Raw genomic sequence first — 22435 nt, 5'->3', positions numbered from 1 at the left:
AAAAGAATAATAATAAATTAAAAATAAATAAATAAAACTCACTTCATTATGAGAACCAGGTTAGACAGCCTTCCTTGCAGAATCCAAGAAAAACACAGATGTGCGTGGTTTTCTTTGTTTTAGCTTTAATTTTATTTTATGTTCATGGGTGCTCTGCCTGCCTATATGTCTGTGCACCACACGCCTACGGAGCTGGCAGAAGCAGGCATCTCCTGGATAGTTTTGCGCTGCCGTGTGGGTGGCTGGGAATCAAACCCAAGTCCTTTAGGACAGCCGGTGCTCTTAACTGCTGAGCCATCATCTTTCCAGCCCCAGCCCCGGTGCAGAGATGAGCCATTGAGGAGCTCCTGTGGGGGCGGAGCTCCTGTGGGGGCGGAGCTCCTGCGTGGGCGGAGCTCCTGCGTGGGCGGAGCTCCTGCGTGGGCGGAGCTTCAGTGGGGGCGGAGCTCCTGTGTGGGAGGAGCTCCAGTGTGGGCGGAGCTCCCGTGGGGGCAGTGCTCCTGTGGGGCAGAGCTCCTGTGTGGGCGGAGCTCCTGTGTGGGCGGTGTACCGGTGGGGGGCGGTGCTCCTGTGTGGGCGGAGCTCCGGTGGGGGCGGTGCTCTGGTGAGGGCGGAGCTCCAGTGGGGGCGGTGCTCCTGTGTGGCGGAGCTCCAGTGGGGGGCGGTGCTCCTGTGGAGGTGGAGCTCTAGTGGGGGCGGAGCTCCTGTGTGGGCGGAGCTCCTGCGTGGTGGAGCTCCGTGTGGGCAGTGCTCCTGTGTGGGCGGAGCTCCTGTGTGGGCGGAGCTCCTGCGTGGGTGGAGCTCCGTGGGGGCGGTGCTCCTGTATGGGCGGTGCTCCTGTGTGGGCGGAGCTCCGGGACGTCCCCACCCTGAAGCTCATGATCTCATCCTGCTCTACCCCCTGAGCCACGGGCTCCGCACAGCCACGGCCCTTCCTTCAAAAAATGCGGCCCGGAAGCCACCGACACAGACCTCACCAGGAGACTGTTAAAATCTGTGCTGGCTCCCCAGGGCCTCTCCACCCCGTCCATCAGAAAAAAAGGTTCAAGTGTGAAGTCCACCACCCCCTCCCCTGTGCTGACACACCACAGTCAACTTGGATGTCGACATCCAAGTCACCTTCCCACTCCCAACTGGCATCCAGCAGACTTCTACTTCACATCAGTATTTTTGGGTACCAGTTCAGTGGCCACAGTCTTTCTCTAGGACACAGGCTTAAAGCCTCCTTCTTTCCTTCCCAGTGCCTTCCTGTGTGTTTCTCATTAGATTTCCTTGGCAGGGTACAAGGACGTTCTTTCCCCCCCTAGGGGGAGGGGGGTTGTTTGTTTTCTTTTTTTCAGTGGTTCGTCCTGCTTTGGTAAAACCCCACTGAATAAAGCCAAACCTTAGGAGAATCTCTTCTTTACAGCTGCGAAGATCCCTAGCGAGCATTTAACTGCATTTCTCCACTGTAGCGTCATCCTTAAGAACTGTGCCTTCAGGTTACGGCTCGTTTGTAACGCAAACACTGGAAGGGAAAAAAAATCCCAGAGAGAGATGAAACAGCAAGAAATGAAGGTGACTGTTTTCCGCAAATATTCATGTTTCGGGCTCCAAAAACCACGTGCCCTCGCGTGCCCCGCTGGTACTGTCCGGACCTGCCACGCCCACTGGCATTGACAAGCCTGCCCAGAGGCCAGAAGGGAACAGGGAAAAAGAAGAAGCCTTTCCGAGCTCCCACCCTTCTTCCCACCTTCCCGTTTTGGTGCCCTTTGCTCTTTCTTGCTCTAAAACACACTCTAAGGGCTGCTGCTGAACCCCACACTGTCCCCAGCCCAGGAGACACAGCCATTAAGAGGACACACGGGGTCACCTAAGAAGACAAACACAGAGTCCAGTCTGAGGAACCCATGCACAGGCAAGCCGACAGGCAGGCAGAATTAGCTGAGTCACCCCAAAGTCTAAGTACTGTGCTGGAGAATCAGAAAGTGGACACAAGTCCTCAGCCCAGGCCTCGGGAGGTGGCTTACAGCTCTTGTTTCTGGCTGACCTGGGCCTAGGCGGTTCTCCTCCCTAACTCTCCTATATTGGTGCTGACAGGGCCCCACTGGGTGGCTCATTTCCCCCCTGGTTTGTTAGCCCTTTCCTTTCTCACAGCACTGATTGCTCTGGGGGCCAGGGTAGCTACTCAGGCCCCAGGAAGGTTTTGCACTCATGATGTGGCAGGAAAATATTCGTCTCCAAGAGCTGCACCGTCTCTTTGTCCTGAGCCAGCCCAGGTGCCAGAGGCCAATCCGGCAAAGCTGTACTCGCAGGACCAGGGCGGGCTGTGTCTTGCTGATGGAGGTGGTGGAGGCCCCACGTCCGTGTTCTTCCCTCTTGCTCCCAATAAAGCCAGCTGCTTTTCGAACTGGGCCACGATTTCTCTTTCTGAGCATCCCAGACATATTCTAGAGGTTTCTGTTTGTGAGCAAGAGTCTCAGGAAGCTTGGTTTGTCTGTTTAGTAGGATGTTAGCCTGGGTTTCGTACAAACGGTTTGAAAGGGAAAACTGGCCAGAGCCCAGCCTTTTGTTTTTCCCAGGAGGCCCTGTGCTCACCTTCGGTTTACAGACGCCCCATCTGCTTAGGTACTTTGATTTATCTTGGCTGAGATCCAGAACGGCTGATTCGGTTTATTTTAAGGAGTTTTATTTTAAGAAACTTTTGACATTTGAGAATTTAATTGGAACAATCTGTACCCAGAAAAAATAATTTTTTTTAATGCACTCTAGGGTTAAAAGAGGTAGTTCTGAGGATGTAAGGTTTTAGGGGGGAAAAAAATACAAAACAAAAGAGGAGAAAAGCAGACCTCCATCTCTGGCCGGTACTCTTGCTTCCAGAGTTTGTTCAAGACATGTCACACAAGGCCTTCGGCTGGGACTTCTGCACACAATAAGCTGTGAGACGAGGCTGGTAGTGTGGCCCAGTGGTAGGTGCACAGGTCCTAGGGCTCAATCCTTAGCACTAGACAACAAAATGGCTGCTGCGAATATTCCTCTAACCTTCCAGCACGTTCCTCATACTCTACTGGAGAACTCTCTACCACAGGCCGGTCACGGACATCAAGGACATTTCTTGACACCCAGCTGGCTTTCCTTGTGGCCAGGCCTATAGCCGAACGGTGTACAGCAATCTGCTACCTTCTCTTGGCCAACTGCCAACCTGCTCTGTTGCTGAGAGTCTGCAAGCAAACTACACTGGCTCAGAGCTTCTCCACCCAAGAGCAAAGTCCCAGCCAAAAGCACCAGACCCTGATGGGACCTGAAACACCCAAGAAGGCCGGGCCTTAGGACTGGCCAACATCTCAGTGGGTGTTCACATCAGCTGGCACCCTATTTTAGTGAGGTGGAGTAGAGCCACGATCTTGGAGATCGCGGCGGGGCAAAGTCAAAGCTGTGTGGCCTCCAGGAGGGGAAGAGAGAGGGAGAAGCCAGTCCCAATGCGAGGTGGGTAGGAAGAAACGGAAGAGAGGCTGGGTGCAAGCAGCAAACCTTGCCCCCCCCCCAGCTTTGCTCACACAGTCTGCCTTTGCTGCTGCTAATTGCCACGCCCGTGTAGACCAGCGTTGAGGCTCTGCGAGTCTGCCCCGTGTCGGTTTTTCAGTCATTTCCACAGCCACACCGCCGTCCTCCATGCATCCGCCCGGGCGCCATCTTGAAACTGTGGTCCAGCTCAACTTACCGCCATACCGGTGGGTAATGCCGTGTTCTTTTCAACATTTTTTAACCTCTCCGATCCTGTTTTACCGCCTTTAAATGCCCGCTGCACACTGGCTTTGTAGCAAGCCCTAAATGTCAGCCCCTTGAGCTCTATTTGAGAAGTGAATTAGGAGACAAGGTAGTGTTGGTTGCTTGTGAGTGCCTACTGTGTGTCAATTTCCACTGGAATTATACACTGGAGGTTCAGAATGAACAGAGACCCCCTTCCTCTCTGCAGCTGTCACTGTTCTCCCCGATTTGCATCTTATTTGGGGCAAATTAGACTCTCTTCTTACTTGAGCAGGTCTGAGTTCTCTCTCAACAACTGGCTTTGGGCCTTCTTGTCATCCTATCTAGGACATTCCATTCCCAGCACCCCTCCACACATTGGGGTGTTGCTTTTTCGGTAGAGTTATAAAACTAGAGCAATGTGAGATCTGATTGGTCGGTTTAAAGCGACACACGGAACAACGTGAGATCTGATTGGTCGGTCCAAAGCGACACACGGAACAACGTGAGATCTGATTGGTCGGTCCAAAGCGACACACGGCAGTGTCAAATACAAATACCAGCACCACCGGAATCCCACCCCAGGTCTGTGAGGTCCACCAAGTGTAGCCTCTATCCAGCGGAACAGATTCTGGTTTATGTTCTACAATGCCCATTGCTCTTCCCCATCACTGATCCAACCCGACATTGACTCATTCGCTCAGTTTCTAAAGATTTAACTGCCTTTTGTAGAGATTAGTACACAAAGGCTACAGCGCCATCACACAGATGTCACCTTCCTAGGTATTTCCAATGTATGGGACCCTTTCTTCCTTGGAACTGTGCTCGCACTTCCTTGCAAAAAGTGGTCTGCGATCTAAGAATGTAAACGCTGTTGTCACCCCACCTGCAATGCTTGGCTTTCCTAGGGCGTGACCTGTGTCTGACCATCCATGGATCCACACTGGTGCCTACCACAACAGCTTCCGTGCTTGCTGGTGCAAGGCTGATGGTGAAGATTATCACCCGGGCCACTTGTGCTGAGGATACAGTGACATCACGTAGATACGCTGCACCCCAGAGTGCTTGGACCAGCAAGGGTTCAGTTAGTGGTGGCTAATGGTACTCATTGTACAGTCCACGGTCGGGAACGAAAGGAGCACAGCTTTCAAGCTCTGTGATCCTCCACGACGCTGTCTACCCCACCTGACACACATTTTATAACCACCAGGGGAATTTTTATGAGCCCTAAGGTCAGGGCCAATACCTTTTTTGGTTTCCCAAAGCGACTCCATTATGCGTCCAGCTATTCTATAATGCTCTCAATTTTCTCCCTGGCAGGAGAGCCGAGAGTGCCAGGAAGGAAACGGCGGCTGAATAGACGGAGCCCTTCCCGTAAAAATCTTGCGCATAAGCAGGTGTGTGCCAGGCATAGCTTCGGATGCCTGAGAACCCTCGCTCAAGAGGCACAGGCCAGTAGATTTCTGTGAGTTCGAGGTCAACCCGATCCACCTTAATGAGAATATATGTGAGACTCTGTCTCTAATTACTTAATTAATTAACTAGAAAAATAACGACCCAAGCAGATGCAGTAAGCAGGAGACAGCTCACTTTCAGGGTTACGGAACCTGGTGATCCTCTTGGGTGCAGTCACCTGGGGGTGGAAGGGATGGCCGTGAGTCTGTACACAGAAATATAAGTGAGTCAGCAAACTTCTGTCAAAGGATTCCTTCAGCTCAGCAGAATTTCAGAGACATTTACATTAGATTCAGCCCTTGTGAGGATTACAAAGTTGCCCGGCAGTGCGTCTTGTGTGTTTACCCAATTCCTTTGTTCTACCAGCATGGTGTTGCGCGAAATGATTGAGCAATGGTACTCTCAGGGATTCTCGTTCTCATAAAACAGTTCTGGTCCTGAAAATGAACTTGCTTTGAGTAAAGCCAACAACACGTGACCGCCTCCACGCATTGGCTGTTGCTTTCTCGGTAGAGTTAAGAAACTAGAGCAACGTGAGATCTGATTGGTCGGTTCAAAGCAACGCACGGAGACGTCGAATATAAAGTAAAGTTCTCTTTTCTGACAGCTTGGTGCGTTTGTTCTTTAATGAATAGTTAGCACAGTGTTTTAGTGTCCGTCCCCCGTGGCAAAAAGTTCTTCTAGATGCACTGTCTGAAAAATAAGACAGTTCTGCTCTAAAGAGCTTTGCTCCTCCAGTGAGAACCCTATTGGGCTGATCCTTTGTCTTTCAAGAGAGGCATTGAAGGCTAGGGTCCAGCTCAGTGAGAGAGGGCTTGCCTCACACAGAAGAAGCCCTGAATTGAGCAAAGAAGGTGGGAGGAGAGAAGAGGCAGGCTCGGCTGCATGACTATGATCCCGGAGCCCAGGAACGCGAGGGAAGGAACGCAGTGATGGCCCCGCGTCCCTCAGCTTCGACTGTACCCTCATGCTATTGAGCACCCAAAGTTCGGAGGCCAGACCGTGAGCACCTCCAGTAACCAATAAAAAGGCCTGAAAGGATCGCACAGTCTCTAAGGGTTAAGGTTCACGCTACTAAATAACCCCATGGGAAGAACAGTATCAACCAGCCAGACCTGTCCCCCACCCCCCAGAGCTCCCAGAGACTAAACCACCAACCAGAGAGCACACATGGAGGGACCCATGGCTCCAGCCGCATGTGTAGCAGAGGATGGCCTTGTCTGGCATAAGCAGACAGGAGAAGCCCTTGGTCCTGTGAAGGCTCGATGCCCCAGTGTAGGGGAATGCCAGGGCGGGGAGGTAGGAGAAGGTGGGTGGATGGAGGAACACCCTCATAGAGGCAGGGGAGCGGGGAGAAGATAGGGGGATTCCAGAGGGGAAACTGGGAAAGGGGATAACATCTGAAATGTAAGCAAAGAAAATATCCAATGTAAAAAAGAAGAAAAGGAAATAAGGATTTGTTCTCAGCACCAAAACATGGCCACTCAGAACCATCTGCAACTTTGCGTTGTCTTTAAGATAAACATTTTTATCTATGGATGATATCCAAAAATATCGTTGTTTTCGCATAGCGTATCATTAAAGTATGTGGGCTTTATAAACTCCAAAGTGAAGTGAACTTTTGAAGGAAATGCTGGTGGAGACCTTGTATTTTAGATCAAGGTTCTCTACCACCATAAATCCTTCAACTGTGTGAGATCATCAGACCATCTGCTCCCTCCCACGTGACTCGTGACTCCTTTCTGATATCATACATTATAGAAACTATACATGAGCAAACCCTGCACTTGTATAACAAATTTGTTCCTGTTGATCACTAAGAGTAGCTACCGGTACGGTTAGGATTCGCATCTAGGAATGAAAGCAGGGGCAGGAGACACTGGGGTGCTGCTTAGTGGTACAATGCTTGCCCAGAAGGATTGTGTCCGTGGGATTCTCAGAGGGATGCGAACCAAGATGGGAACATCTTGCATTCTCGTTGTCTTGAAAGATGAGAAGGAAATTAGAGTCTCCCCAAGTCCTCTGAAGTCCTGGCGCTCCTCCAAACATCGGTCTGCTGAAGCCCGGCTTTGGTAGAGGAGAGTGAGCCAAAGTCTAGTGTGGTTTCGAAGGTGGGCAGGCAGGGAGGAACGCTGTGCTTGCTCGTGATGAGTTAGAGAGCTGCAGACGGGTCTGTTTCTTTGAACGCCTGAGTCAGCCAGCACCCTTTGGAAGACTCATTATTCTGCTGTACTGATGGAAGAGCAAACATGCTGTCATTTCAACACTGGAAACCAACACGTAGCAAGCTTACAGGTATTCCTCTATTATTAAAAAAAATCAGGAAGCAAATTATTATTATTATTATTATTATTATTATTATTATTATTATTATTACTATTACTATTACTATTACTATTTTTCATCCCAACTGAAGTTTTCCCTTTCCCCCTCTTTCCTCCCTCACATCTCTACTGCCTCATCCGCTACTCTTCAGAAAAGGGCAGGCCTCTAATGGCTATCAACGTGCAGTAAAACTAGGCACCTCCCCTCATATTAAAGCTGGACAAGGCAAATCCAGTCTGAGCAAAAAGGACCCCAAGGTGGCAATAGAGCCAGAGCAACCCCTGCTCCCGCTGTTAGGAGTCCCACAAGAAGCTACACAAATGTAACATATATTCAGAAGGCCTGGGCCTGTTCCATACAGGCTCCTGGTTGTCAGCCTGGTTACTGTAAGCTCCTGTGAGCCCTGGCTAGTTGATTCTGACATTTTGGGGTGTCCTTGATCCCTCTGGCTCCTGCAATCCTTTCCTCCCTCTCTTCTACAGGACTTCCCAAGCTCCGCCTAATGTTAGACTGTGGGTCTCTGCATCTGTTTACATCAATTTCTCAGTGGTTCTTTCCTGGGTCTCTGGGCATCCGGTCTCTTGTTCCTGGCCCTCCAGAAAGGGTCAGGGGTGGGCTCCCTCTGGTGGCATGGGTCATTGGTTGGCCACTGCCACAATTTCTGTGCCACCTTTACCCGAGCACAAGTTGTAAGGAGGGCAAATTGTAGGCAGAAAGCTATGTGTCTGGGCTGGTATCTGAATTCTGAAACAAAAACTGTAAATTCAGAAGATCTGGATTTTGTCATTTCTACAGAAAATAAGGGTAGAATATTATATTAGTCATGTTTTTCACTGATGATCTGATAAGAAATAAAACAGTAACTTTAAGAAAGAGGTGGTTGCATTTGTCTTACAGTAGAAGGACACAGTCTCACGGTAGGAGGAAACAGAGTGTTACAGTAGGAGGGGACGCAGTCTCACAGTAGGAGGGGACACAGTCTTACAGTAGAAAGGGACATAGTCTCATAGTAGGAGAGAACAGTGTTAAAATAGGAGGACACAGTCTTACAGTAGAAGGGGACACAGTCTTACAGCAGGAGGAGACACAGTGTCACAGTAGGAAGGGACACAGTGTTACAGTAAGAGGGGACACAGTGTTACAGTAGGAGGGGACACAGTGATACAGTAGGAGGACACAGTGTAACAGTAGGAGGGGACACAGAGTTATAGTAGGAGGGGACACAGTGTCACAGTAGGAGGGGACACAGTGTCACAGTAGGAGGGGACACAGTGATACAGTAGGAGGACACAGTGTAACAGTAGGAGGGGACACAGAGTTATAGTAGGAGGGGACACAGTGTTATAGTAGGAGGGGACAGTGTCACAGTAGGAGGGGACACAGTGTCACAGTAGGAGGGGACACAGTGTTATAGTAGGAGGGGACACAGTGTTATAGTAGGAGGGGACACAGTGTCACAGTAGGAGGGGACACAGTGATACAGTAGGAGGACACAGTGATACAGTAGGAGGGGACACAGTGTTATAGTAGGAGGGGACACAGTGTTATAGTAGGAGGGGACACAGTGTTATAGTAGGAGGACACAGTGTTACAGTAGGAGGGGACACAGTGTCACAGTAGGAGGACACAGTGTTACAGTAGGAGGGGACACAGTGTCACAGTAGGAGGGGACACAGTGTTACAGTAGGAGGGGACACAGTGTTATAGTAGGAGGGGACACAGTGTTATAGTAGGAGGGGACACAGTGTCTCAGTAGGAGGGGACACAGTGATACAGTAGGAGGGGACACAGTGTCACAGTAGGAGGGGACAGTGTCACAGAAGGAGGGAACACAGTGTCACAGTAGGAGGACACAGTGTTACAGTAGGAGGACAGTGATACAGTAGGAGGGGGCACAGTGTTACAGTAGGAGGGAACACAGTGTCACAGTAGGAGGGGACACAGTGTTACAGTAGGAGGGGGCACAGTGTTACAGTAGGAGAGGACACAGTGTTACAGTAGGAGGGGACACAATCTTACAGTAGAAGGGGACACAGTGTCACAGCAGGAGTGGACTCAGTCCATTGTGCCAATGAAGGAGATGGGCTGCTGGTCACACTGTAGCCACAGTTGGAAAGAAGCGGGATGAATGCTTTCCCAGTAGGCTCTTTTCTTTGGACTGAATCTCAGACTCCAGCTCATAGACCCATGCCATCCTCGTGCTTGTAGCCCTTCCCGCTGGATCAACCTAAGCAGACAGTCCTTTGCAAGCATGGCCCTCACAGTTATGCCTAGAAATTTGACCTGGATTCTAGATCTTGTCAAGCTTGACAGCTAATATCAACCACCACCAGTGCCCAATGCTTACGGGTGAAAGAAAAATTGGAGTCATCAACACTGGGTTCAACTTTATATAAGAAATAAACAACATTGGCTTAGACGAGACAATGTTCTCTCTCATTAATTTACCCTGTAAACAATTAATCTAGAGGTGGTAAAAGAGTGCACGTGTCAGGCAACTAGACCCCAGCATCCTGGACATGTGGTTTCCACTTCATAGGTTAGGATGTCGGCTTGGATCCACTCAAGAGGGAAGGAGAGGGGGGACAGCAGAGAAACGTGGCAATCTTTTCTCAGAGATTCTCAGAGGCAAACAGGTTTCATTCCTATTGCTTTAGACATGACCGGGTGTAATTGAATATATATTCATATATGCGTGAAATCTTGAAAAATACAATATCTGCAGCAGATGGCTGTGGCTGTGAACCCAGGTAAAACCTGACATGTCTCTTACAAAGGAGGAGAGAAGAGGTATCACAGGTAAGGGATTCAGGGGTCTCTCCCACACCTGACTGATGTCACGCTGGTGCCCAGGGTTGGGAGAATACATAGCTAAGCTGAAGAATTTAGGGTCTGGTATTTACCAAGTTCCTTAGTAATCTCATGTGTGAAACAGACGTCCTATGGGACACATAATGTTATAGAAAAAAAAAAAAAAAAAAACTAGAATTGAAGGAACTGTCTCTTTTCCCAACCATAGGAGTTAATCACTCGGCTAAAATGTCTATTGATACAATTATAAAATCAAATACACTCATGGTAAAGACCGAATGATTGGAGGGTTATCAAAAGAATTCCAATCCATCTTCTTTCCTAACACAGGAACCTCTGCCCCACGAGTCTGGCAGATGCCCGCTGTCTTGTGCTAAGGCATGTTTAAAGTAAGGTGTTTTACAGTTCTCTGGATGCAGATAGCTCCCCTGCACGGTGATCTAACCATGGCCTCTTCTTCATGACAGCCCTTCCACTGCTGGAGGAGAGCGTTCATATCATCCCTACGTACCTCCGATGGCTACACATACCTGCTAGTTGAGATTAGCACCGTCTGGATTTCTTTCTCTACCTTAATATGTTTCAGACTTGGTTGACTGTGACTCGCCCCCCAAATAAGTTCAGCCTATACATGACCAGTGTGTGTATTCACACATAAACCACAGCAAGACTTCAGTGCAGCCCATTAGATACACATTAGATACCTCAGACGCATTAGATACTACTGAATCCATACCTTTCTCAGCACATCCTGTTCTTCACGGCGGGCTTCCCCTCTCCTTCCTTTTCCTATTCCTTTTCTATCCTGCTTGACGTCAGCCACACAGATGTGTCACTTACTCTTGGAGACAACCCATAGTTTGACTATGCATGCTCCCTAAGCGCTCTAGCTTGAAAATGTGCTCAGGAGACGGCACGCTGATGCCGTAGGCTGAAGCCAAAGTAAACAAAAGGTTTCCCACTTCCTGAGCCCAGAGCTTGGCATCTTTACCTTTATAGCGGTTCGGGGCACTGAAGTTTAAAGTCTCGCCAGACACTCCAGAGCGAGCGACTAAAGCTACAGTGTTTTCTTCGTGCGAGCGGTTCGCAGGCCAGTCACCGCTCACGTGCTTACGGAATTTGATTTTTCCAAACCCAGATACAGAGCTCTAATTCACCCCCACTCCACGTCTCTTTAGATTCCTTTTTTTTTTTTTTTTTTTTTTTGTCAATTTGCTTTTGGGTAATTATTTTTGTCATTAGTCTTCCCACGCTGATTAAGTAACTGTGCGACACTGTTTTTGTTGACTTGATACAAACTAATCTGGGAAGAGGGTGTCTCAGGAGAGGGATTGCCTCAGGGCCTATCTACAGGGGTATTTTCTTGACTGATGATTGATGTGAGAGGGCTCAGCCCACTGTGGGTGGGGCTATTCCTTGATAGGTGGGTGGGGCCGTCCCTGGGTAGGTGGGTGGGGCCACCCTAAATAGGTGGGTGGAGCCATTCTAAATAGGTGGGTGGTGCCGTCCCTGGATAGGTGGGCGGGGCCACCCTAAATAGGTGGGTGGGGCCATCCTAAATAGGTGGGTGGTGCCGGCCCTGGATAGGTGGGTGGGGCCGTCCCTGGATAGGTGGGTGGGGCCGTCCCTGGATAGGTGGTCCTGGAGTGTATAAGAAAGCAACTGAGCAAGCAAGCCACTGAGCAAGCCAGTAAGCAGCCCCTGCTTTGAACTGCTGTCCTGGCTTCCTTTGCTGATAGATCGCAACCTGTAAACTGAAGTAACCCCTTTCCTCCCCAAGTTGTTTTTAGCCATGGTGGTTTACTGCAACGACAGAAGAGCCACCTAGAACAGAAAGTGTTTAATGAGTACAGTTTTCCCTTGCAATATTCTTTACCAGATGTTGCGCTCTGAAAACATGGCTGACTGGGTTGGAAATACAGCTCAGTGGTAAATCTTGCCTACTGTGCAATACTAGATCACTGAAGGGGAAAAAAAGGACGCCTGAAATGCTGCCAACAAGGTCGTGTTGGAATGTTAGTTTGGCCGCCATCCTACAGGACGATATTGAAGGTGATGGACCCTTTAGAAGGCAGGACCCAGCTACTGGACATAGGTCACTAGGGATGAGCCTTTGGAAACTATACTGCCCTCCTACACTGGCTTCTGTTTCCAGTCCAGCCCGCTCAACTTCCTGTCTGTACCATGTGAACAGCAACCACCTCAGGCTGCCCATCCACAAATGGAATTTCACTGACCACCTCACCATCCCTACCGTGATGCACTGAGACCTCACAGACACTGTGAGCTGCAAATAACCCTTTCCTCCCCGGACGCTTCTGTCTGCTCATCTGACTCAGCGACACAGGGATCATTCACAGTAAGGCGGTAACGCGATGGTTCTCAACCTTCCTAACACAGAGACCCTTTAACACAGTTCCTCGTATTGTAGTGACCCCCCGACCATAAAATTACTTTTGCTGATACTTCATAACTGCAATTCTGATAGTGTGATGAATCATAATGTAGACATCTTTAGAGATTTAGAGGGTTGCCATAGGGGTCGCGACCCAGAGGTTGAGAACCACTGGCCTAACGTCTTTGTCGCTATAATACATGATGAATAAAAATGAAAATAAACAAATAAAAAGGAGGCATCAGTGGCAGAGACCTAGATGAGAATATAACAGTCCTCAGAGGCTGGCTTTGAGTTTACTGTTTTTCACAGAGTTTGTGGTTAGACTCCAGCTATATGATGTTGGTTAGAGAAAGCCAGCATCCTCGGTTGAATATTAACACAATTTATGAAGATCAGAAATGTGTGGACTACAGTACTAAGGCAGAGTACAGCCCTCCCCAGACCCTGCAGCCCAGGAAATAGAGGTCCTTTGCGGCAGCATTGTCTTCTGACTGAGAAGGTGGGCCAGGCTGACCCGACGCGAGGACACTCCCTTGTTCAGTCTACAGGCATTTGTCATTGCTGACAGGAAAGAAAACAAAGCCAAACACCCATAAAATTGATCCCTATGTCACACTGCAGGGAAACAGAGGCACCGCACAGCTTAGGAAGTCTCCTCTCGTGGGTCCCACCCTCAAAGGCATCTCTATTCTGAAGAACGCTGCGTTTGATCTAATTAGCCACTAAGTCCTAAGTGTGGTTGAGTGTCTTATGTGGCTGCCTTTTCCTGGGGAGACTGAACACATTCTTCTAGCCACTGCTGAGAAGAAGCTCCTGACTGACCAATTAAGTAACAATCACACCAGCGGCTTGGTGGAGCGTTTATTAGGGTTGCTTACAAGGAGCAAGGGGTGACTCGGAAGCAGCTGGATCACCAGAAAGCCCACCCCAATAACAGTCGCAAAATACCAGGAGAACTCAAAGAGCTGCAACCCTGAGCTCTCTCCACAGCTTGCAGACAGCTCCGCCCTCAACAAACAAAACAAAAAACAAACAAACAAACAAACTGTGACTCTTCTCCCTCCTCTTGGCCTGATTAAGAGGCCCCTCCCCCACAGTTGTTTACTCCGTTTAAACTGCTGGGCAGGGGCCTTGAAAAGGGTCCGAGTTTCTGTTCTCTAAGACATGTGACCTTGTGTTAACCTTGGGAGACTTAGGGACCTCTCCCTGCGTCCCTCCTTGAGGGATGCTTCAGTTGGAGGAAAAGTGCCATGCAACAGTGTTTGGGGGCAAAGAGAGGAACAGTGCAGGGAACCTCAAGGAGACAAAGACACAGGACAGAGCCCAGCAACACTGGGGCCAGCATCAGACTGTGGAGGGGAAAGGCAGCTCCTGGGATGGCTTGAGGGTTCTTAATGCATCTGCTACAAGCAGGATCTCCTTTCCCACTGGCTCCGTCAGAGGACGATTAAAGCTGTTGTCCAGAGTGGGGAAAAAAGTAGAGAAAAGATGGAGTTCACAAGAAAAAAAAAGTTTTTCTTTTATATTTCATGTGTGTGTGAGCGTGTGTGTGTGTGTGTGTGTGAGCGTTGTGTGTGTGTGAGCGTTGTGTGTGTGTGAGCGTGTGTGTGTGTATGTGTGAGCGTGTGTGTGTGTATGTGTGAGCGTGTGTGTGTGTGTGTGTGTGTGTGTGTGTGCGTGTGCATATGTGTATGTGTGAGTGTGTGTGTTATAAATACAAATTTCTGGAAAGAAGCCGGATCTACAAAGGCTGACTGAGGTGTAGCTGTTGGAATGCTGCAGGTCCAGAGACTAACTACCTTATCTTGGGGGTACTTTTAACCCCCTGAATAGCTATTCCCTGCCCACCTCTGTTAGAACTTTTAACTTATAACTAGTAAATAAAACCTTTTGGAATCTACTAACTTAGCAAACCACTAGTTTCCAACAACCCTAAGCTAAGTAAGTCACAGACAGCACCTGAAACCTAGAGGAGCGGTTCCTCATCCTCTCCGATGTGCGCATCAACGTATTTTAAACTTGCTTTGACTTATAACTTTACTTATAACTATAGAACACCATGAAACCGCTTCCATGTGGGAACATGGAACCTAGGGCGACCTAGTTCTATGTTTCCCAGGTCATGGCCACTCAAATCCTACTCTAGAATAAAGTATCTCTTACTGTCCTTTGAGAGTTGTGGGATTTGCATCAACAAGGTTGTGGTGTGGAAAGTGCAGTGCGTCTTCTGTGTGTGTTTGTGATACATACATCAGTACGCAGGTCTACATGCCTACATGTAAAAACCATCAACGCAAGATGTCCGATATCTTTGCGATCCATCTGATTGCCTTGAGACAGGACCAGTAACTCTCACCCTTCCCAACGCTGTGACCCTTTAGTACAGTTCCTCCTGTGGTTACCACCAGCCACAAAATTGTTTTTATTGCTACTTCATAACTCTATGAATCCTAACATAAATACCCGGTGTGCAGGATATCGGATATGCTGCCCCTGTGAAAGGATGCTCAGTCCCCCAAAGGGGTTACCATCCACAGGCTGAGGACTGAAGCAGGGGCTCATCTTTTCGGATAGACAGAATTTCCTAATTGCTCTTCAAACCAAATTCCAGACTCAAACCAGCAAGCAGTACTTCCCCCTGGATTCTTCTCCTTGTTTTCTTCTTTAAGCCAGCAGGTATTTTGTTTTGTTTTAAATTACTCATTGGGATTGCAGTCTTCAGGGCTTACAGCTTAGATTTAAAAAGCATGTCTTCAAGATGTCCTCCCCCTCACCACTGCTGCACAGTTCTGCTCACTGACACAGCATGTGGCCACATGCACAGGTGAGCAGCATGAATGCACAGCTGCACACACACCTGCATACACAGATGCACACACCTGCATGCAAAGCTGCACACATACACCTTTATGCACAGCTGCACACACCTGCATGCACAGCTGCACACATACACCTTTATGCACAGCTGCACACACCTGCATGTACAGCTGCACACATACCTGCATGTACACCTGCACACACCTGCATGCAAAGCTGCACACATACACCTTTATGCACAGCTGCACACACCTGCATGTACAGCTGCACACACCTGCATACACAGCTGCACACACCTGCATGCACAGCTGCACACACCTGCATGCACAGCTGCACACACCTGCATGCACAGCTGCACACATACCTGCATGCACAGCTGCACACACCTGCATGCACAGCTGCACACACACCTGTATGCACACCTGCACACACGTTTTCTTTTTTTTTTTTCCTTAGTCAAATGGCTAAACAATTGCAGGTAGACAATTGTCTTAGGGTTTCATTCCTGTGAATAGAGACCATGACCAAGACAACTCTTAATGAGATAATCATTTTGATTGGAGCTGGCTTACGATTTCAGAAGTTCAGTCCATTATCATCATGGTGGGAAGCATGGCAGCCTCCAGGCAGACTTGGTGCTGGAGAAGCCGAGAGTTCTACACCTCGATCTTAAGGCAGCTAGAAGACTGTCTTCTGCACTGTGTGGAACCCCAACACCACAATAAATAGCATTGTGTGTGTGTGTGTGTGTGTGTGTGTGTGTGTGTGTAAAAGCAAAGAAGTTGATCTTTAAGGAGTAAGTAAGAAAAGTAACAGACAATATGATGGCAAAGACATAAAAAACTGTGTGTCTATGTGTGTGTGCATGTGTGTCTATTTGTGTGTCTCTGTGTGTCTCTCTGTGTGGGTGCATGTGTGTCTGTGTGTGTCTATCTATGTGTGTGTATCTGTGTAGTGTGTCTCTGTCTGTGCATGTGTATCTGTGTGTCTATATATGTGTATCTGTGTGCATTTATTCCAAGCTTCACCGCTTATATAATTCAACTTCTAAGATTAAAAAAACAACAAGCAAGAATTTGTAGGGGAAATGCACATAGGAGAGCATTGCCTGCCTTTCTCACTGTTTACTGAAATCTCTGAATGATTCAAGAGAAATTAGCTGTAATATTTTGCTGTCACATATAAGAAACACAAAAGAACAGTGAGGAGAGCTATGCTTTGTACTTCAAACATTACTCAATCCTGAGAATTCAAGCACACAGCCTTCAAGACTACTAACACTCTGTTCTATCAACAAGGCCATCTAATTTTCTCTTTTATATTATCAAATGGATGTGGAAACTTGAGAAAGAAGGTTCAAGCTGAAATGAATAGAAGGCACAGTTAAATGAGTAACTGGATGGTTAGAGCGTCCTCCATGACACAAGATAAAGGTACTAGCACTGGAGTCTTACTGAATTGATCACTGAAGAACACTTTGCTCTAGTGGCTGTCTTACATTTGAATATGGACGCCAGAAAGTAAGAATGCAATTATCATGTTGCTTGTCAAACAAACAGTTGGGCTCCCAGAAAGGTAATTATAAACCAGAAGACACAGAATGAGTAAGTCTTGGAGAATCCATTCCCATTCCACCCTGAAGCATTTCTTAGAATAATAGAAGGTAAATTTCTCCTCCATGAATACATGTCCTTGTCAAAATGTATCTGTGGCACTGGAAAATAAATTAATTACATTTTTAGACCTGACAAATCTTTAACCAAAAATAGAATTACCCAGCTGGACATGGTGGTGCATGCCTTAAATTCCAACACTCAGAAGGCAAAGGCAGATGGATCTCTATGTATTCGAGGCCAGCCTGCTCAGTGTATATTGAGTTCCAAGCCAGCAGAAGCTACATAGTGAGACCCTTTCTCAAAAAACCATGACGGTGATGGTGGTGGTGATGGTGGGTTAGTGGTGATGGTGGTGGTGATGGTGGTGGTGATGGTGGGTTAGTGGTGATGGTGGGCTAGTGGTGATGGTGGTGGTGATGTTGGGTTAGTGGTGATGGTAATGATTACAATGCTGATGACATCACCCAACTTGAATAAATGTTCATCTCAGTCATCCCAACTGACCCCTGAGTGGCTTTGAGGGACCCTAAGGGCCTTTACAGTCCTACACCCTCCTTACAGCTCCCCTGTCTCACTTAGGGCTTTTGCGGTCCTGCACCCTCCAGGAAGGAGCGCTTCAGCCTTATCTGGGAAGCCCCTGGAATGTAGAGCAAGGGCCTTGATATATGACCCAGGCACCAAGCAGCACTTCTTCCCAGGCAGAAATGTCTAATCTGGGCAGGTCCTGTAGGGCATAGGTCCGAAATGCAACCCACGTTGGCAGCAGCTAATCAACTTAAAGGTCAACTCAACCCTCCAATTCGCCAAGTCACCATTGCTGTAGCCCACTAAGTGTATAAAAAGGATACTAATGGAGGCCTCGGGGTTTCCTCTCCTCTAGATGTAGGCCACCCCAGTGCACTGGACTAATAAACTTCTTGCTTTTGCATGGATCCCTGATCTCTCGTCTCATTCATGGGAGTCTCCAGAAAGATAAGACTCAATTTGGGTTTTATAGCTTTGTGAGTTTCCACTTATCGGAGCCACATTTGAAGAAGTCCACCTAGAAGAAGGCAAGTTTGTGCAGAGGGTAGAATTCCAGGAGAGTCCCTGTAAATCCCCACCATTACTGCTGATCAAATCCTACAGATAAAATCCAATGAACTCTTTGTAGAGCAAATGCAGCTTTCCAGGGTAGGAAGCCATGAGAGGTAGCAAATCCAAGACTGGAAACTGATTTTCGAATTAGTTGCTTTGCTTGCTGACTTTAATTGTATATGGGAATATCACCTTGAAATAACAGTGGACGAACACAGCTGAATGAATCAGCTGACCCTCAGCCTATCCCCTGCTTCTTTAAGAGTTTGTTTTCCTCCTGAGCTTATGTAATAGAAGATTAATCAGAGAGCAAAGCTAAAGATTGGGAGCATTATCTTGTATGTGGAAACATGATTCTTTTCCCCTGTGTGGCAAAATATCATCTTAGTTTTGACTAAATTCAAGTTTCGGTTGAATATTCTCATTAACATTTTCCTGGGTAGACCAGATGTCCAAACCAGGGGGAAAAAAAGCCTAAACTTTTGGTTGGTTGCTTTTTGGGTAAAAACAAATAAAACAAACAGACAAACAAAACCTCATAAGAGCATTCCTTTGTGTTTTAATGAGGAAAAGCTCTCTGGTTTTCACTCGTCTCTTCTCTTTTCTATACCTCTACCCCCAAGCATTGAAACTTGGCCTTCCTCCAGGATACCTAGGCATTCAGAACTCTAAGCGGTTTTCCAGGAAATTCATTTCTGCATCCTTTAGCCAACTCTTCCAAGCAGTCAGGACAAGCAGCCCTTTAGGGAGTTGGCCCAGGTTCTAGCCTTCCTCTTTGATGTCAGTAGACTCCCTTGGGGGCGGGAACTCAGGACCATTCATAAGGAAGGTCCTGGCTCCAGCCAGAACTAGCTCCTTTTGATCAAGCCTGGAAGAGGGGGTAGCAGAGTCTGTACCTCACCTGAGCACATTCTCCTTCTCCCAAGTGGAGGCGGCCCAGTTTCCTTCTCCCTTCTCCAGACTTGGAACTCAGGGGTAGTGTGACTTGAAAAGTCTCTGGGAAGGACATGACCCAGAGTCCTCAGAAAAGCTGTCCTTTATCCCAATTTACCTTAAGGTGTGGGAGCCCTAACGAGAGAGAGTTCTCTTTGGGCTTCATTAATGGAAGGACTTGTATGCTTCCAGATCCAGCAGGTTCTTTGTCTGAGAATTGTGAACTGTGCAAGTTCTTGGCATGTCACACTCTGCGTCATCTTACCACTGTCTTCAGGGATTCCCGACACATACACACACACACACATACACACACATACATACACACACACACAGACACAGACACACACACATTCACACAGAGACACACACACATACACACACACATACACACACACACACTCCACAGGAGACTCACTCTGGCCTGGTTCCTTTTTTTTTTTTTTTTTTCCTTTTTTAACTTTTATTAGTTTGTTTTTAATGTTTTTCTTGCTTGTTCTGATTTGTCCTTTTGCCTTCTCTACATCTTGTTTAGAAAGGTAATGCAATATAACTAAAGTCAAATCAAAACATGTACTTAAACTGTTCACTGCCCCTTCCCCCCCTTTTTTCTCTTTTTTATCAATTTTCTCTTAACCACATATAGATTCCAAGGTCACCCTTCTGATTTCACTAATGCCTTCAGCTACAAATATTTGTTATAATTAAATTATAAACTAGAGGGTCAAAATAATGAGGCTACAGTAAGAACCTAGAGTCTGAACTGAGAGTTTCGTTTGAGTGGACTTGGTGTCTGACCTTGGGCAGAGCCCTTCTCTCTGGATCTCAACTTCCTTGTTTATAAAATGAAGGGGTTGGACCAGGTCACCTCTAAAACCCCTCCAGCTCCGAAATTCATTGACTCTTTGACCCATGTGGGCGCTTAATAAATAACAAGCTTCCAGAGGGCCTCGGGAATTGACTTAGACACTTCAGTCAGCAAATATTTACTTAGTGTTCACTGGGAATGTGGTTGCAGGGTGGGACAAATCAGATCCAAAGGGGAGGCTTAGCACTCGCCCACCTGCCCTGCTGCAGCCACAGCCAAGTTTCCGGAACACCCGAAGACCTTAAGAGCTAAAAGCACTCGCAGACAGAAGGAAAGGCAGGAAGTACCACAAGAGAGAAAAAGGGTCTCACTCCTTTTACCAAAGTACATCCCAGAAGTAAGGGAGAGGGGGGTTGTTTTGGTTTTTGTTGGTTTGTTTTCGTTTTTGCAAATTAGCGAATCAATGTTTAATTTTTTTTGCACTCGGCAAATCAAAAGTAATCTATTTTAGAACACGGATGAGGCCCGGTCGTGATGGTACAAGCCTTTAATCTTAGCACTTGGGGGACAACAGACAGGTACTGTGGGCTCTAGGCCATCCTGCTCTACACAGTGAGCACCAGGCTAGCCAGGTCTACACTGGGAGACCTTGTTTAAATGATAATCTGGAGCAGTCAGTGATAGTCTTCTTAGCGTGTGCACAGCCTTGGGTCAGCCGCTAGAGTCCTTGCTCAAATAAGGATATTTTGTGCCATCTCATCACAAACTATACTGTTGGGCTTATTATAGTCTCTTTTTAAAACTAATCAGTGGTATTGGGTGTGTAGCTCAACCACTGAGCTTCTGCCCAGTAGAAAGGGGACCCTGGGCCAGTTCAAAGCACAATAAATTACACACACACACACACACACACACACAAACACACATATATATGTTGCTAACAACATCTTTCAGAAATCTCCAGTTTGTAAGGCATGGAGGCAAGGCAAGAATAAACTAGCAACACTGGTAAAAAGTGTGTGTGATCCTCAAATGTCCCGGAGGTACAAGAAGAGCCCATGCTTGCTTTCCTCGGAGGATCAGGAAAGGAGAGAGGAGCAGAGATAAGGAAGCGGAGGCCTCCTCAGCACCAGGCTTCGCTCTGGTGGCTCTCTTAGCTCTCTTGTGTCTGGATCTTTGAATAAAGACTCCAAATGTTACTGCTTCAATTACAGCTGTCTCATTGAACCTTGACGTATTAAGCATTGCTTGTGGGACATGCATCTTTACTGTTTCAGTGGCCTGAATATTTGCTGTGCAAACAGTCAAAGGCTGACAGTCCGACTGTTCACCACCTGTTGGAAATGACTATATGCCTTCCCGGGACAAGTCTTTCTCCATTCACCAATTGTAACTGTGTTCCCTTCAGCGGCAGCTGAGCATGCCTTACTGCCTTGGCCTTCCAGCACATTTGGGAGCACCATAATTTACGCTTACAGGTCTAAGAGGGCTTCCTGCTTCTTAACCCGGGTGCTAATTAGCTCCCTACCTAAGTGGATATGAACTTAAGCCATCCAAAATAATATTGTAGGGCAGGGATGTAGGTCTCAGGCACAGTAGTAAGTAGAAGGCACAGGGTTCTGGGTCCCCACTAGTGTACTGAATAGTAACAAATACCTAAATAGCTTTCAGCAAGGTCATTATGTGGGACATAGTTAGCAAACAGCACCAATTCTTTTAGCCCACGTGTCTTGGAAAGCAAAAAAAAAGGGGGGGGGCAGAATCTCTTCCAAACTTCCAATTTCTTTTATTGGAAATAATCCAAAATAAGGGTCCGTTTTAAGAAATAGTTAATTAGTTTTTAAAGGTATAACCATAACAAGAAAGATTCTTCATGTAGACAAAAATTATAGTGTAATACAGCGAAGGCACATTATTGCAGAAATCATTCAAAGACACGTTCTCAGCACATAACTGCTGGTGTGGCTTGTTCCGGAAAGTGGAAGCCATAGGAACACATTTTCTCTTGAATCCCATCAGATGTCACTGTGACAGTGTCACTGTCAGCTCCAGATAAAGGTCACTCGTGTAAACAGATCCGAGTCCTAAAGTGAATACCCGACTCCCTTTCCTACATTGCTGCAGCAGGAAAATGTCTTTAAGGCCTTTGGGACAGGTAGCAGAGGGGGATGCCTCTGCCACTGTGACCCTTAAAACCAGGGCACTGGGGATGGAGAGATTGCTCAGTGGTTAGAGCACTGACTGCTCTTCCAGAGGTCCTAAGTTCAAATCCCAGCAACCACATGGGGGCTCACAACCATCTGTAATGAGATCTGATGCCCTCTTTTGGTGTGTCTGAATAGAGTAACGGTGTACTCATATACATAAAATAAATAAATATTTAAAAACAAAACAGGGTACCAAGTGGAACAAGGCTGGGTAAACTGGTAATCACAGCTACTTGGAAGTCTAAGGCAGGGGGATTATTAG

This window comes from Micromys minutus (assembly GCF_963924665.1).
Source record: "Micromys minutus genome assembly, chromosome: 33".
Lineage (NCBI taxonomy): Eukaryota > Metazoa > Chordata > Mammalia > Rodentia > Muridae > Micromys > Micromys minutus.
The sequence above is the reverse complement of the archived record's forward strand: the minus strand, read 5'-3'. Positions refer to the sequence as shown.